This window comes from Eriocheir sinensis, chromosome 27, assembly GCF_024679095.1.
Source record: "Eriocheir sinensis breed Jianghai 21 chromosome 27, ASM2467909v1, whole genome shotgun sequence".
NCBI classification, from domain to species: Eukaryota; Metazoa; Arthropoda; class Malacostraca; order Decapoda; family Varunidae; genus Eriocheir; species Eriocheir sinensis.
Window position 1 is genome coordinate 2,201,307 of NC_066535.1, and position 13,258 is coordinate 2,214,564.

The window sequence follows — 13,258 nt, forward strand, 5'->3', positions numbered from 1 at the left end:
CGTCGGGTGACGGGAATTCCCGCTCGTGCGGAAAGCGTCGGGTGGCGGGAGTTCCCGCCATCCGACGCGCACGGCTTGGCCAAAAATAGCACCTCTTCCCAACATCATATCTATGCCGTGCTGCGACGTAGACACTTCAAATTTATTTAATCGTGGAGAGGAAGGATTGGCGATGAAAAAACAATATAAATTATTATGTTTTCGTTTGAAATTGCCACACGGGGCATTGATGAAAGACACCTATTTTACAAACTCTATCAGCACCGCCCGCGCGGTGCGAGGACGACAATAGTCCTCTAGCCCGACGCTTATGGGTTAAACAGACCATATAGTAATTGCATAATTTGTTCCTCATACTTATGTGGAAAAAGGGCGATGCAGGCCATGCATAGAGCTTCAATAATAGGCGACCATTCACTTATCCTACTGATGCTTGAACCCAGTTGATCAGTCGTGTTCGCCACGTTGAAGTTTTTTTTGTGTAAATGACGAATATAATGCAGTCAACATAAATATTACAGTTTACAAGAGAAGCAAAAAAAATAAAAAAATAAAATGTACGTCACTACGTGTAGACTAAGTTAATCCTTTCATTGCTAAACGCTTGCAGCAGGCGTTAGGCGTATTTCCTGGTGGCGCTAAACGCCCGCTGCGACCTCCACCCGCACTCAAATCTCCCGCGTATGAGAGTGTTAATCCAACACTAATTCTCACAACACAGGATTGCCAATTGAGTGGATTCTTCACTAAATTTGGTGGAAAATCATATCAGCCCAGCGCGGCAAATCTACGGATGAGTAACTGGTGGATGTTCTTGCCCAATATTGTAACGTGTATATTATAACATACATGTGAATGTGTGAATGTATGTCGTATCGCCATGGCCCAGCGGCGCCAGGACGTTACACACAGACGCAGGGCCGGCCCGACGCATAAGCGAAGTAAGCGGTGGCTTAGGGCCCCGAGGCCACAAGGGGGCCCCCAAGAGCAATAAAAAATATATTGTAGCCTATTTGTTATTTTTCGCCCATGTATAAATAGTGATTTCTATATGATCAAAGATATATTATTGTACAAAGAGACAATTTCAATAGAGTGCTGGTGGTGGCACCACCCTCTAATATTCTTCCATGGGACCCAAACAACCAGTGTGCAAAGTTTGTTGCTTTAATCCAGCGTGTCACTTTTTTTTTCGCTAAGCCACCGCCCACCGGACTATAAGGCTTCGCTGCACCGGCGCTTCCTGCCCAGAAAAACAACAACAAACACGTGCAACTGACGGTTCCCGACATGCAGTGTGCCCTGCGCATCCTTAACATAGGTTGTTAGGCTAACGATGTCACAAAAAAGGACATATCCCTCAGGGGCAGAGAAAAGAAAAAGGAAGAAAGAGGAAGAGGAGAAAAAATGTCGAGATAAAGGTATGTTTGTTTAATTACTTGCTTTGGTTTGGTAGGCTAATGTTTATCAAGAGATTTGTGTAGCCTAGCCACTAACAGCAAATTAGCTAGCTAGGTAAAAACGAGATAATTTATCCGCTAATAGCAACTAGCTAGCTAGTTAAAAATGAGAGAATTTATCTTGTAACAGTAACCTAAATAATGCTATCATGCTTATATTTGTGTAGATTTAACTTTGACTGAGTTGTGAACATATTTTTATGTCGGATCTTTTCCGTTTGGCGTACAGCGCTAAAATTAATTTTAATATAGTTTTTTAAGTTATTTTCCTTTGAAGTTATTTTCTTCCTATCTAATACATATTTCTGTATTTTCAGAGTGAAATCATGGAGAATAAACTTACAAAATAACCTAACCTAACCTAACCTAACCCCTAACCTAACCTAACCTAACCTAACCCCTAACCTAACCTAACCTAACTCCTAACCTAACCTAACCTAACCTAACCTAACCTAACCCCTAACCTAACCTAACCTAACCTAACCTAAGCTTATGTTTTCTACAGGTGTATATAATACTGAATATTACAACTTTTTTTTAAAAGTTTGACCAAATTAAACATGACACATTTACAGTAAGAACATTGTCTACCTGTTTATTTACTTAGGGGGCCCCCAAATACAATTTCGCTTAGGGCCCCATGGAGGTTTGGGCCGGCCCTGCGTGACAGACGCTACGTTGTGCTTAAGAGGTGCTCCTTGCCGTGGGAACGGTGTTGATTCAGCAAGCATGGTGCCGCTGGCCGCTCCTGTCCCGGGAGACGCCGGGCAGAATATAGCGGGCGGCGGGCGAGAGCAGAGCACTGCTCGGAGGTGTGCGTGACTCCTCCACACTGTTGTAAGACTGTGAATATAATTAAAAAGCCACAACTGTTTTAATTACATGAGAGAGAGAGAGAGAGAGTAAATTAGGTGAACTCAAAGTGAACTAACGGCTACCGCTCGGCGAACTAAAAGGCTATCGTGTTGTCTCACGTACTTCTATCAACTGGAGCAAGCAGGCAACAGTACACCGGACCTGACGTGACATAACAGTTCACGCCTTTAAACATTAAAAGTAACACTTAAACTTAACACTTAAAAACAGCTAACAAAAAGGCTAACAATATAGCGGCATTTTTGCACAGCTTCACCTATCACCGACTGATTCTTTGACCAAATAGTTGTAAATATTGCAGTTGGCAATGCTCCCTTGCCAGAATCTGAAGAAAAGATGTCCGCAGTTCCCTCAATATGGCTGATCATCACGCACGCCCTGACGTAAGTGTTAACAACACTCCCTGAACGTGCATGTACGTTCGCAAGAGAGTCATACATGACCGACTCCTATAGATCTGGACCTCCTCTTTCCAATGGTGTTTTTGGTTTTCAGCTGTGATGAATGGTTTTTGAGATACAGAGGTTAAAAGAGACCCCCAATTAGGCTGCCCGACTGCGCCTGAGGGGATAGTCGTGTCCACACTGCGCGCAAGGAAAGGGTAATTAGTTGATCGTTTTAATTAGTTACTTATCTAATTGATTCGTTTTCTGTTTATATCTTAGATTTAGAAAATGGATAATATTTTTAATGGGTAACCCAAAGAAATATATGAAAAGAACCTACATTTTTCTGTTTTATTTCATGATGACTAACATTTGTTATTTCACAATCCACTGAAAAAGTAGTTTGCAAGGAAACACATATACATGCTATATAGAGGATGTAACAGTCAAATAACGCGGAAAAGAATTGTTTTGTAGGAAATATTGAGACTAGCTTGGTAACGACGGTTTTTTTCCCATATACCAATAAAAAGCTAGTAGCTAGGGGATAGAAAAATTCAATAGATTAATAACTTCGTATTGAAGTGTTTTACCACGTGCTACTGCCACTCGGCGAGCGTTGATGCAGATTTTTTTACATATATGCCTCGGCCCGAGAGAATCCTAAGATGGCGGCTGCGTGCTTCAGGATGTGCACAGAGTCAACCATTCCAGTTATAACGGAGACCAGTGGCCGGCACACACACGTAGCCCAAACAGCCGGCCAACATATAATTTTTTTTCCAAAACAAAACTGAAGTAATTTTATGATGCTATATCCGGCTAACTAAAATGTATAACTATCATATCTGAAAGCGGAATCTTTCTTTAAGTGCATTAATTAACTTGGAGAAATTTGATTTAGCCCCCACACCTGTAGGTGTGGATTTATTACGGTAAAAAGAAAACTTTCAAAATCAACTATTTCTCAACGTTGATTCTTCGCAGGGGCCGGACATAAATTCAACGTTGAATCAACGTTATGTGCCCGCTGGGATACAGCCTGCAGCGTAGGCCTGTAGCAGTCACCGCTCGAAACTTCGTGCTTCTTCCCCTCAGTGACACCAAGAAAACGGGTGCGGAAGCACAAGCTGTGTATTTTGTTATTGTATTCCGTTGTCTTGTATCGCGTCTTCATTGTTAACTTCTTGTTCTCGTTTATCTTCTACTGTCCGTCCTCGTCCTGCTACACATTCCTTTTACACATTGTTCCACACACACACATCAACACTTATATCATCCACACAGTACAACATCCACACAAACGCATACACAAACAAACAATTTTCTATGTGTTGTCCTTGTCGTAATGAGCTGTGTATGTTTTCGTGAAATAAAGTAACCTTGGCGGATATGACTTTCTCTATCCGTGAAACGATTAGCACTTAGAACACTCGCTACCACCAACAGGCCTATTGAAATGTAACGTTGCCCCATACGTGTTGCAAGAAATACTTCCTCGCAGAAGTCGATCTATTTCTATTTTTTATTATTATTGTTCCTCTCCATGCTTCCTTTCTCAGTTTCCATCCTTTGTTCTTCTTTCTTCTTCTTTTCCTTTGTTTGTAGTCCATCTTCTTCTATTCTTGGGGTCAAATTTGCGGTAATCTCTCTCTATCTTGATCGGTCCAGTGTTAATCCGTCTTCGCCAGTTCTTCTCCCCCGCACAGTTGCTATCCATTTACAGGGGCCTTGTCCGCCCTTGTATGGAGTATGCGTCTCACGTGTGGGGGCTCCACTATACTCCAGCTAGCTCAAACGTGCGGCTGTGACGTAGGCCTCTAGGGAATAAGCGCCAGTACAGCCCTGCCACGTTTTAACCCCACCTTGGTTTTTTTTTTTTTTTTTTTTTTTTTTTACAGCAAAGGAGACAGTTCAAGGGCACACAAAAAGCAAACATTAATGGAAAAAAAGCCCGCTACTCACTGCTCCTAAAAAGAATCCAAAGAGGTGGCCGAAAGATAGGTCAGTTTTGGGAGGAGAGGTGTCCTGATACCCTCCTCTTGAAAGAGTTTAAGTCGTAGGCAGGAGGAAATACAGATGAAGGAAGATTGTTCCAGAGTTTACCAGCGTGAGGGATGAAAGAGTGAAGATGCTGGTTAACTCTTGCATAAGGGGTTTGGACAGTATAGGGATGAGCATGAGTAGAAAGTCGAGTGCAGCAGGGCCGCGGGAGGGGGGGAGGCATGCAGTTAGCAAGTTCAGAAGAGCAGTCAGCGTGGAAATATCGATAGAAGATAGAAAGAGGCAACATTGCGGCGGAATTTAAGAGGTAGAAGACTATCAGTATGAGGAGGAGAGCTGATGAGACGAAGAGCCTTAGCCTCCACTCTGTCCAGAAGAGCTGTGTGAGTGGAGCCCCCCCACACATGAGATGCATACTCCATACGAGGGCGGACAAGGCCCCTGTATATGGACAGCAACTGTGCAGGGGAGAAGAACTGGCGGAGACGGTACAAAACGCCCAGCCTCGAGGAAGCTGATTTAGTAAGAGATGAGATATGAAGTTTCCAGTTGAGATTTTGAGTTAAGGATAGACCGAGAATGTTTAGTGTTGAGGAAGGTGATAGCTGGGTGTTGTCAAAGAATAAGGGATAGTTGTTTGGAAGATTGTGTCGAGTGGATAGGTGGAGAAACTGTGTTTTGAGGCGTTGAAGGACACCAGGTTCTTCTTGCCCCAATCGGAAATAATAGTAAGGTCTGAGGCTAAGCGTTCTGCAGTCTCCAGCCTTGAGTCGTTAAGTTCCTGAAGGGTGGGTCTTCTATTAAAAGAAGTTGAATAATGCAGAGTGGAATCATCGGCGTAGGAATGGATAGGACAGTTCGTTTTGGAAAGAAGATCATCAATGAATTTCGGCGTCTCAGGTGTCTGGGGCTGCAGGACAGGCGGCTCATGGTGTTAGCACTCCTCAATCTCTATCTGATTAATCTCTTACAATAATAATAATTTCACTCCTACATTTTACTGTTATAATCATTTTACTCGTTACGCTTAAAAAAAAAAGCTTCAGTGTGTCGCGAAAGTAGACGAGAGGCAGTAATTGGATCCAACTTTCTATGAACCGGATTCGAACACAGAGAGGCGAGGGCACATGAACCAACAAGGAAGTCAGAACTTTTCGGAGCTTCAAACAGGATCATTAGTATCCAGTGTGTTAGGATCCGACTGTGGCTGACCTGACAACACGCTTTTGTGTGTGTGTGTGTGTGTGTGTGTGTGTGTGTGTGTGTGTGTAAAGCAGTAGCAGTGGCAGTTTTAATAATTAAGATGAACCATAATGGGCCCTTTCCATACCCCCTCTCCCCTCCTCCCACCCCAATCTTTCTCCTCTTCCTTGATACCTTGATATGCTAAATAAATACAGTAAATCAACAACAACACTAACAATGATAACGAGCACTTTATGCCCCCTCTCCCTCCCTCTCTCTCATCTCCCATCCACTTTCCTCCCTTTTTCTCTGTGTCGCAGACGCCGATCAACAGATTGTGGATCTTCTTGTTGTTATTGTTATACTATTCAAGTTGTTTTTCTGGCCTACCCAGGCATTGTAGACATTACATGGTATTAGCCATGATTTTTTTTTTTTTTTTTTTTACGTCGCTGCCTGTTGCGCCGGTAGGCATCTTCCTGGTTGGGCCTGATGGTCGGCCCAAGGCTTCTTCCAGGTGGGGCCTGATGGTCGGCCCAGCCCGTTCTGGCGCAGGCGAGTGTTTATAGTGGCACCATATTGCATTGGCTCATGCGGCCCCCTGAACTCGTTCTTGATTCGCTTGTGTGTGTGAGTGTGTGTGTGTGTGTGTGTGTGTGTGTGTTTAAACTGAATGAACTTAATTCCAAAGAGACGGTTTGAGATTCACGAAAAAAAAGGAGGAGTGAGGTTAACTGCACTTCATGTTAACTGTCAAGTGAGATCAATAATCTTGAGATTAAAGACAGGAAAGGATGATTAGGGAGGGAGGGAATGTCTGCGAGGTCACTGTGGTGAGGTCAAGTGCTCTGAGTGCTGACTGCTACGAGAGGTCAGTCAAGTGCTGTGCTTAGCAATGGCAACTGCTCAGGCAGTGATAGATTTTCAGGAAGAAGGTTTTTCTTCTGTGATAATTAGTGAGACTGAAGATACAGTGCATTTTCGCATAAACGTGAAATGTAATGAAGAGTTTCAGCGCTGGATGGAGCTTTTTAGGAAACATAATTGCACATGCTTTAACGTAAGGCGTGTGTATGCCCCAGGAGAGAAGATTTTATTTCGCAAAACATTCATCTGTCTCCATGGGGCTTCTCGCAACAGGACAGAGGAAGACCTACACTGGGTAAGTACTGGATGAATATGTTTTGTGTGTATTGTTAGTGATATATTCCATTAGGATGGATATTCATATCTAAATGTGTACAAATATGCAATGCAGCGGCAGAGGCTCAGAGAGGCCGTGATTGCATATGAGCAAATTGCAGTCTTTTAACCGACTTAGAAAAAAAAAAAAAAAAAAAAAAAGGTCTAGAATATTATCTTCCCTCGTACCCTCTCTGACAAGCTGAGTTAGAAAACTGTCTTGGACTGCTTCTAGAAACTCCTTGCTTCCTCATTACCGGTGTAGTTAAGCCAGCTTATATTTTTAAGGTTATAATCTCCTAAAATGTAGGCCTCCTGCCTCGTAGCTTTCCTTATTTCATCCCAAAGTAGCTTACTTCTGTCCTTATCTAATTTAGGAGGTCTATATTGTAACCCAAAAGAAGCTTGTCCTTGTCCTCCCCTACATCGACCCATATGGACTCGGTGTCCTTAGTGACTCTAATATTTAAATTCTCATTGCTCCTTACTTCCTCACTTGATATTTTCTTTGAAACAGGTGTCCTGTAACAATGGATGTCAAAATACGGTCAGTTTCAAGCACAAAATAAGGAGAGACAAACTGATGGAAAAATATCCATGTTTCATCACCCTGAAAGGTGTTCATAACCACCTTCAGTCTGCACAAGCACTCAATCAACTCAGGGTACTTCCTGAAACGAGGGAGACATTCAACAAGTATTTTGAGCAAGGTAAATAATCATATACAATTGCGCTTATTCATTGTGAAACATATAAATAAATCATATAAATAAATAAATATATATATATATATATATATATATATATATATATATATATATATATATATATATATATATATATATATATATATATATATATATATATATATATATATCATATTGAGTGGCGATATTATATACTTGTAATCCAGCTAATATATTGCAGATTTGCATGCGTACGCCCAAAATTAATAATTACGAATTCTCCTCTAATTGTTTTTTGCAGTGGCTCAAGCAGCTAGACACCATGTTCTAAAATTGGGGCTGTCTGATGATATCCATGGACAAGCAAATAATGCAGTCAACCCTTCGGCTGCATCCATCTATTACATGAGGACTCAGTGGCTCAATGAACACCATGGAGGATTTGACAACCTATCAATGGCAGACTCTGTACGAAAATATGCTGCAAACAACCCAGAGCTAACTTTATTGGAAAACATCGAGGAAAATAAATTCATTATGGTGCTTCTAACTCCTTTCATGAGAAGAGTGCACATCCAGTTCAGAGAGGCCGGTGAAATAGTCTTCGTTGATGCTACAGGGTGTGTTGATCAGCTTAACACAGCACTCTTCACATTCTCTCTGTGCTGGACCAGCAGGAGCTGCTCTCTTGCATTGCTTACATCTTCCTTAGATGAAGCAACACTCTCTCTCTCTCTCTCTCTGCACTCTCCTCTCCTGCAGGAATTCATCCAGGCTAACGTTGCTGTGGTGCCAAACCCTTCTCCAACCGCCCCTTGCCCTCAGCGGTACCGTCGACACCAGCGGACAACACCACGCAACGGGAGGATGCTAGTGGCACTGCCCATGATGGCTTCACCGTGAATGGAGGAGCCAAACCAGCCAGACAAGGATTTATCCTGTTCATTGCTTCAACAGGTTTGCCATTCTGGAGGAGGAGGACGAGCAGGAGAGCACCTTCCTGGTGGGTGACTCCATGATTCGCCAGCAGGTCGTTGAGTTCTGCAGAGTTCCTCGTCGAAGACGGAACTATTGCTATCCTGGTGCTGGGATCGACGACATAACTGCTGCTCTTGAGGAGATCTCCCCCCAGGCTACTAATGATTCACTGTTTGTTATTCACACAGGTACGAACGACGTCACCACGACCCGGTCTGAGGAACTCCTGGAGAAGTACCGTAGGCTCATCCAGCAGTATAAGACTAAATCCCCTAACATTTTGATTTCAGGAGTTTTACCACGGACTTGGGCGGAGACCGACTTTTTCAGTAAGGCCTTCAGCCTAAACAACCGCTTACAGACTCTTTGTAGGGAGCTTGACGTGGAGTTCCTAAACGCATGGGACAATTTCTATGGACAAAATGAGCTCTTCCACAGGGACGGATTGCACCTTTCTCCCATCGGGGCAGCCAGACTGGAAGGCTCTCAACGAAGCAGTGCGTGTCATCCGAACAATAAACGAGTCACGGCCACGTCCCTCCACCCCACCCGTGTATATAGACGCCGTGAATCGCGACAAACCCGTAACCGTGATGACGCAAGTTCCACCTCCTCTATTACTAAGCCTCTAGATAACTTAAAAATCCTTAGTTTCAATGCGTAGCCTAAGAACAAATTTGATGAACTGATATGTCTTGCTCTAACATAAAATTTTGACGTAATTGCTATAACCGAAACATTTATCGACACCACAAATCTTGATTTAAGTTCCGAATACAACATAGATGGCTACAGACTCTTCAACAAAGATCGTGTAAACTGTAGAGGTGGTGGCGTCGCCCTTTATGTCAAAAGCTATTTGCAACCCACTGACAAAACACTGAAACAGTAACGTTGAACATTTGTGCGTGAGTAAACATTGCAAAAGTCAACTTAAATATATCTGTCACCTACAGACCTCCCGCAATCACTGATGACGACCTTGAAATGTACAGCGTCTTAAGGCAGTCACTTAATAACAGCGACTCACTGATATTAGGAGACTTTAACCTCCCCATATCGACTGGGCGACACTGTCAGGTACAGAAGGCGAGTCACATAGAATGATCGAATTTCTAGAAGAAAATTATCTAAGCCAAATGGTTTCTGGAGCCAACTCGACAAAATAATATACTGACCTTGTTATAACGACCCAAGATAACCTAATCAGTAGTGTCACGGTAGGAGAACACCTCGGTTCTTGCGATCATAAATTAGTGCGCGTCGACATTAAAGTTCAATCATCAGTGACTGAAAATAAAGTAAAGGTGCCCAATTTCAAAAGAGCTAACTTCGTAGAAACTGACAAAACTAACAGAAATACAACTATCAGATGACGGCAACGTAGAGGAAGCCTGGCCCTTAAAAATCACTTACTCACTCAGCAGAACACATTCGTCCCCTTGTGCGAGAAGCGAATTAACACTAATAAAAAGCCCACCGTGGTTTAATAGCGAAATTAAACAATCAGTCAATGAGAGAAAATTGTTTTACAGGTTAAAGAAAGAACAAAGCACGCCCGAAAACATTAGACTTTATAATGATGCCAGGCGACGAGTAAAAAGACTAGTAGGTCAGGCAAAGCGTAGATACGAAGAAAATATTGCAGCCAACTGTAAAATAATCCGAAATCTTTCTTCAGTTACATAAACAACAGAAAGGCGACAAAAGTGGTATTGGACCTTTAAAGAACAGCGACGTTGCACTAGTGACTGACAGCCAACACATTGCAAACCTCTTAAACAATTACTTTTCCTCGGTGTTTAATACTAACAGTCTTCCTCTCGCTACCACCAACACCAGTACTATTGTAAATCTCGAGCATGCATTGCCTAATTTTGAAATAACAACTGATGAAGTCCTTAAAGCTTCCATTCACTTAAAACAAATAAAAGTCCTGACCTGACAAAGTATATCCAACTCTGAAAGAAACAAAGAGCGAAATACTCCTCCTCACAACCGTATTCAATATGTCCTTGCGACAAGGCATCGTCCCTTCAGATTGGAAAAAGGCTAACGTGACACCGATTTTCAAGAAAGGATAAAAAGTACCAGGTAATTACAGGCCCATTAGTCTAACTCTACTGAGGGCATAATTAGAGACAAAGAATTACCTTGAAAGCCACTCATTGATTGGGGACTCACAACATGGCTTCCGAAACAAAAGATCCTGCCTATCAAACCTATTAACCTTTTATAACGACCTCTTCACTGTTTATGACGTAACCAAATCAACTTGGAATATGCGGTACAGTTTTGGTCTCCCCACCATGCAAAGGATATTGCTATGTTCAGCGTAAAATGATCCCTTCCTTGCGCAACAAATCCTACGAAGAAAGGCTTTCTACCCTTAACATGTTCTCTCTTGAGAAACGTCGCCTCCGAGGAAAACTGATCGAATGTTTTAAAATACTTAATGGTTTCACGAATGTAGACAGATCAACATTGTTTATGATCGATGACACTCTGCGCACGAGGAACACTGGCGTAAAAACCCAGATGTAGACAAGTAAATTCAGACTGCACCAAATTTTTCTTCACCAACGTTGTAGTGCGAGAATGGAATAAGCTTCCACCGTCAGTGGTCCAGTGTAACACGATTGACTCCTTCAAAAATAAGCTCGACCGTCACTTCCTTCAACTTAATATCAACTAGAGTAGAAATGCAGCGTTTTAGTCTGATTAATGTAAAATCACTTAGGGTAGGACAGACCACCAAGTCTGGACCATGGGTCTGGTCTGATTTTCTGTAAATCTGTAAATCTCTCTCTCTCTCTCTGCTCTCTCTCTCTCTCTCTCTCTCTCTCTCTCTCTCTCTCTCTCTCTCTCTCTCTCTCTCTCTCTCTCTCTCTCTCTCTCTCTCTCTCTCTCTCTCTCTCTCTCTCTCTCTCTCTCTCTCTCTCTCTCTCTCTCTATATATATATATATATATATATATATATATATATATATATATATATATATATATATATATATATATATATATATATATATATATATATATATATATATACACACACACACACACACACACACACACACACAGTATATAAAATATATTGTTTAGTGTGTGTGTGTGTGTGTGTGTGTGTGTGTGTGTGTGAGTGAAAAATTATTACGTAGGTTTGTTTGTCTGTTATACATGCTTACCAACATTTTTAAACGCCATTGCTCTTATTGCAGGTTTTCAAATGGTGAAAAGCTACTGGCAAAAGTGGCTTTTATGGGAAGCAGTCACCAGACACATTCATGACAGACAACTGCAGAGCAATGAAGGGAGCCCTTACAGCAACTTGGCCTGCAGCTCGTCAGTTTTATGCATCTTCCATATACTTCAACAAGTGTGGCGATGGCTGCTTCAATCCCAGCACCGCATCAGGAAAGAGGATCGCCAGGAGTTGATGGCTGTCATGAAGTCCCTCGTATATGCACCATCGACGGACCATTTCTTCAAACTTTATCAAGACTTCAAAACTAATTCTTTCACAGAGATATAATAACTTCAGCAGGTATTCGAAAAATTTCTGAATTTTACTCTCACTATCCTAATAGATTCGTAAAGAAACTAAGTATAAAGCTTTTATCAATAAGAATCATATATTATTAATTATTTTATTATTATTATTATTGTTTATGTTATTATTATTATTATTATTATTATTATTATATGGTAGTTAGTTAGTAGTAGTAGTAGTAGTAGTGTAGTAGTAGTAGTAGTAGTAGTGTAGTAGTAGTAGTAGTAGTAGTAGTTAGTTAGTAGTAGTAGTAGCAGTAGTAGTAGTAGCAGTAGTAGTAGTAGTAGTAGTAGTAGTAGTAGTAGTAGTAGTAGTAGTAGTAGTAGTAGTAGTAGTAGTAGTAGTAGTAGTAGTAGTAGTAGTAGTAGTAGTAGTAGTAGTAGTAGTTAGTAGTAGTAGTAGTAGTAGTAGTAGTAGTTATTAGTAGTAGTAGAAGTTAGTAGCAAATGTAGCAGCACAGCAGCAGTAGTAGTAGTAGTAGTAGTAGTAGTAGTAGTAGTAGTAGTTGGATGCCACAGTCATTAGCGAACAGAGTTAGCCAATGACCTCCAAGTGCTGGAGCCGAAATAAATAAACATGGTGGAGGTATCCATAAAAAAGTATAGTAGTAGTAGTAGTAGTTAGTGTATTTATTACTACTATTATTTTTCGATGAAATTACTTAATAAATTTATTATTATCAATATCTATCATCCTCAACTGTCTGCTTTTCAGTTACCTGACACTCTAATGGAAAGGGAGAGAAGAATGGGCTGTTGTTCAGGGCAGGTGCGATGCTGCTGGGTCATAACACCAATTATTATTGGTGAGGCAACCATGTACTCATTAATAAGGAAGTTGTCCTGAATAGGTAAGGCGAAAATTGTCAACCCCATCGATATGTCTCCCAGGCATCAAATCAATGAAAATTATAAGGCTATGCACATATTCTCACACTTCAATCTTCA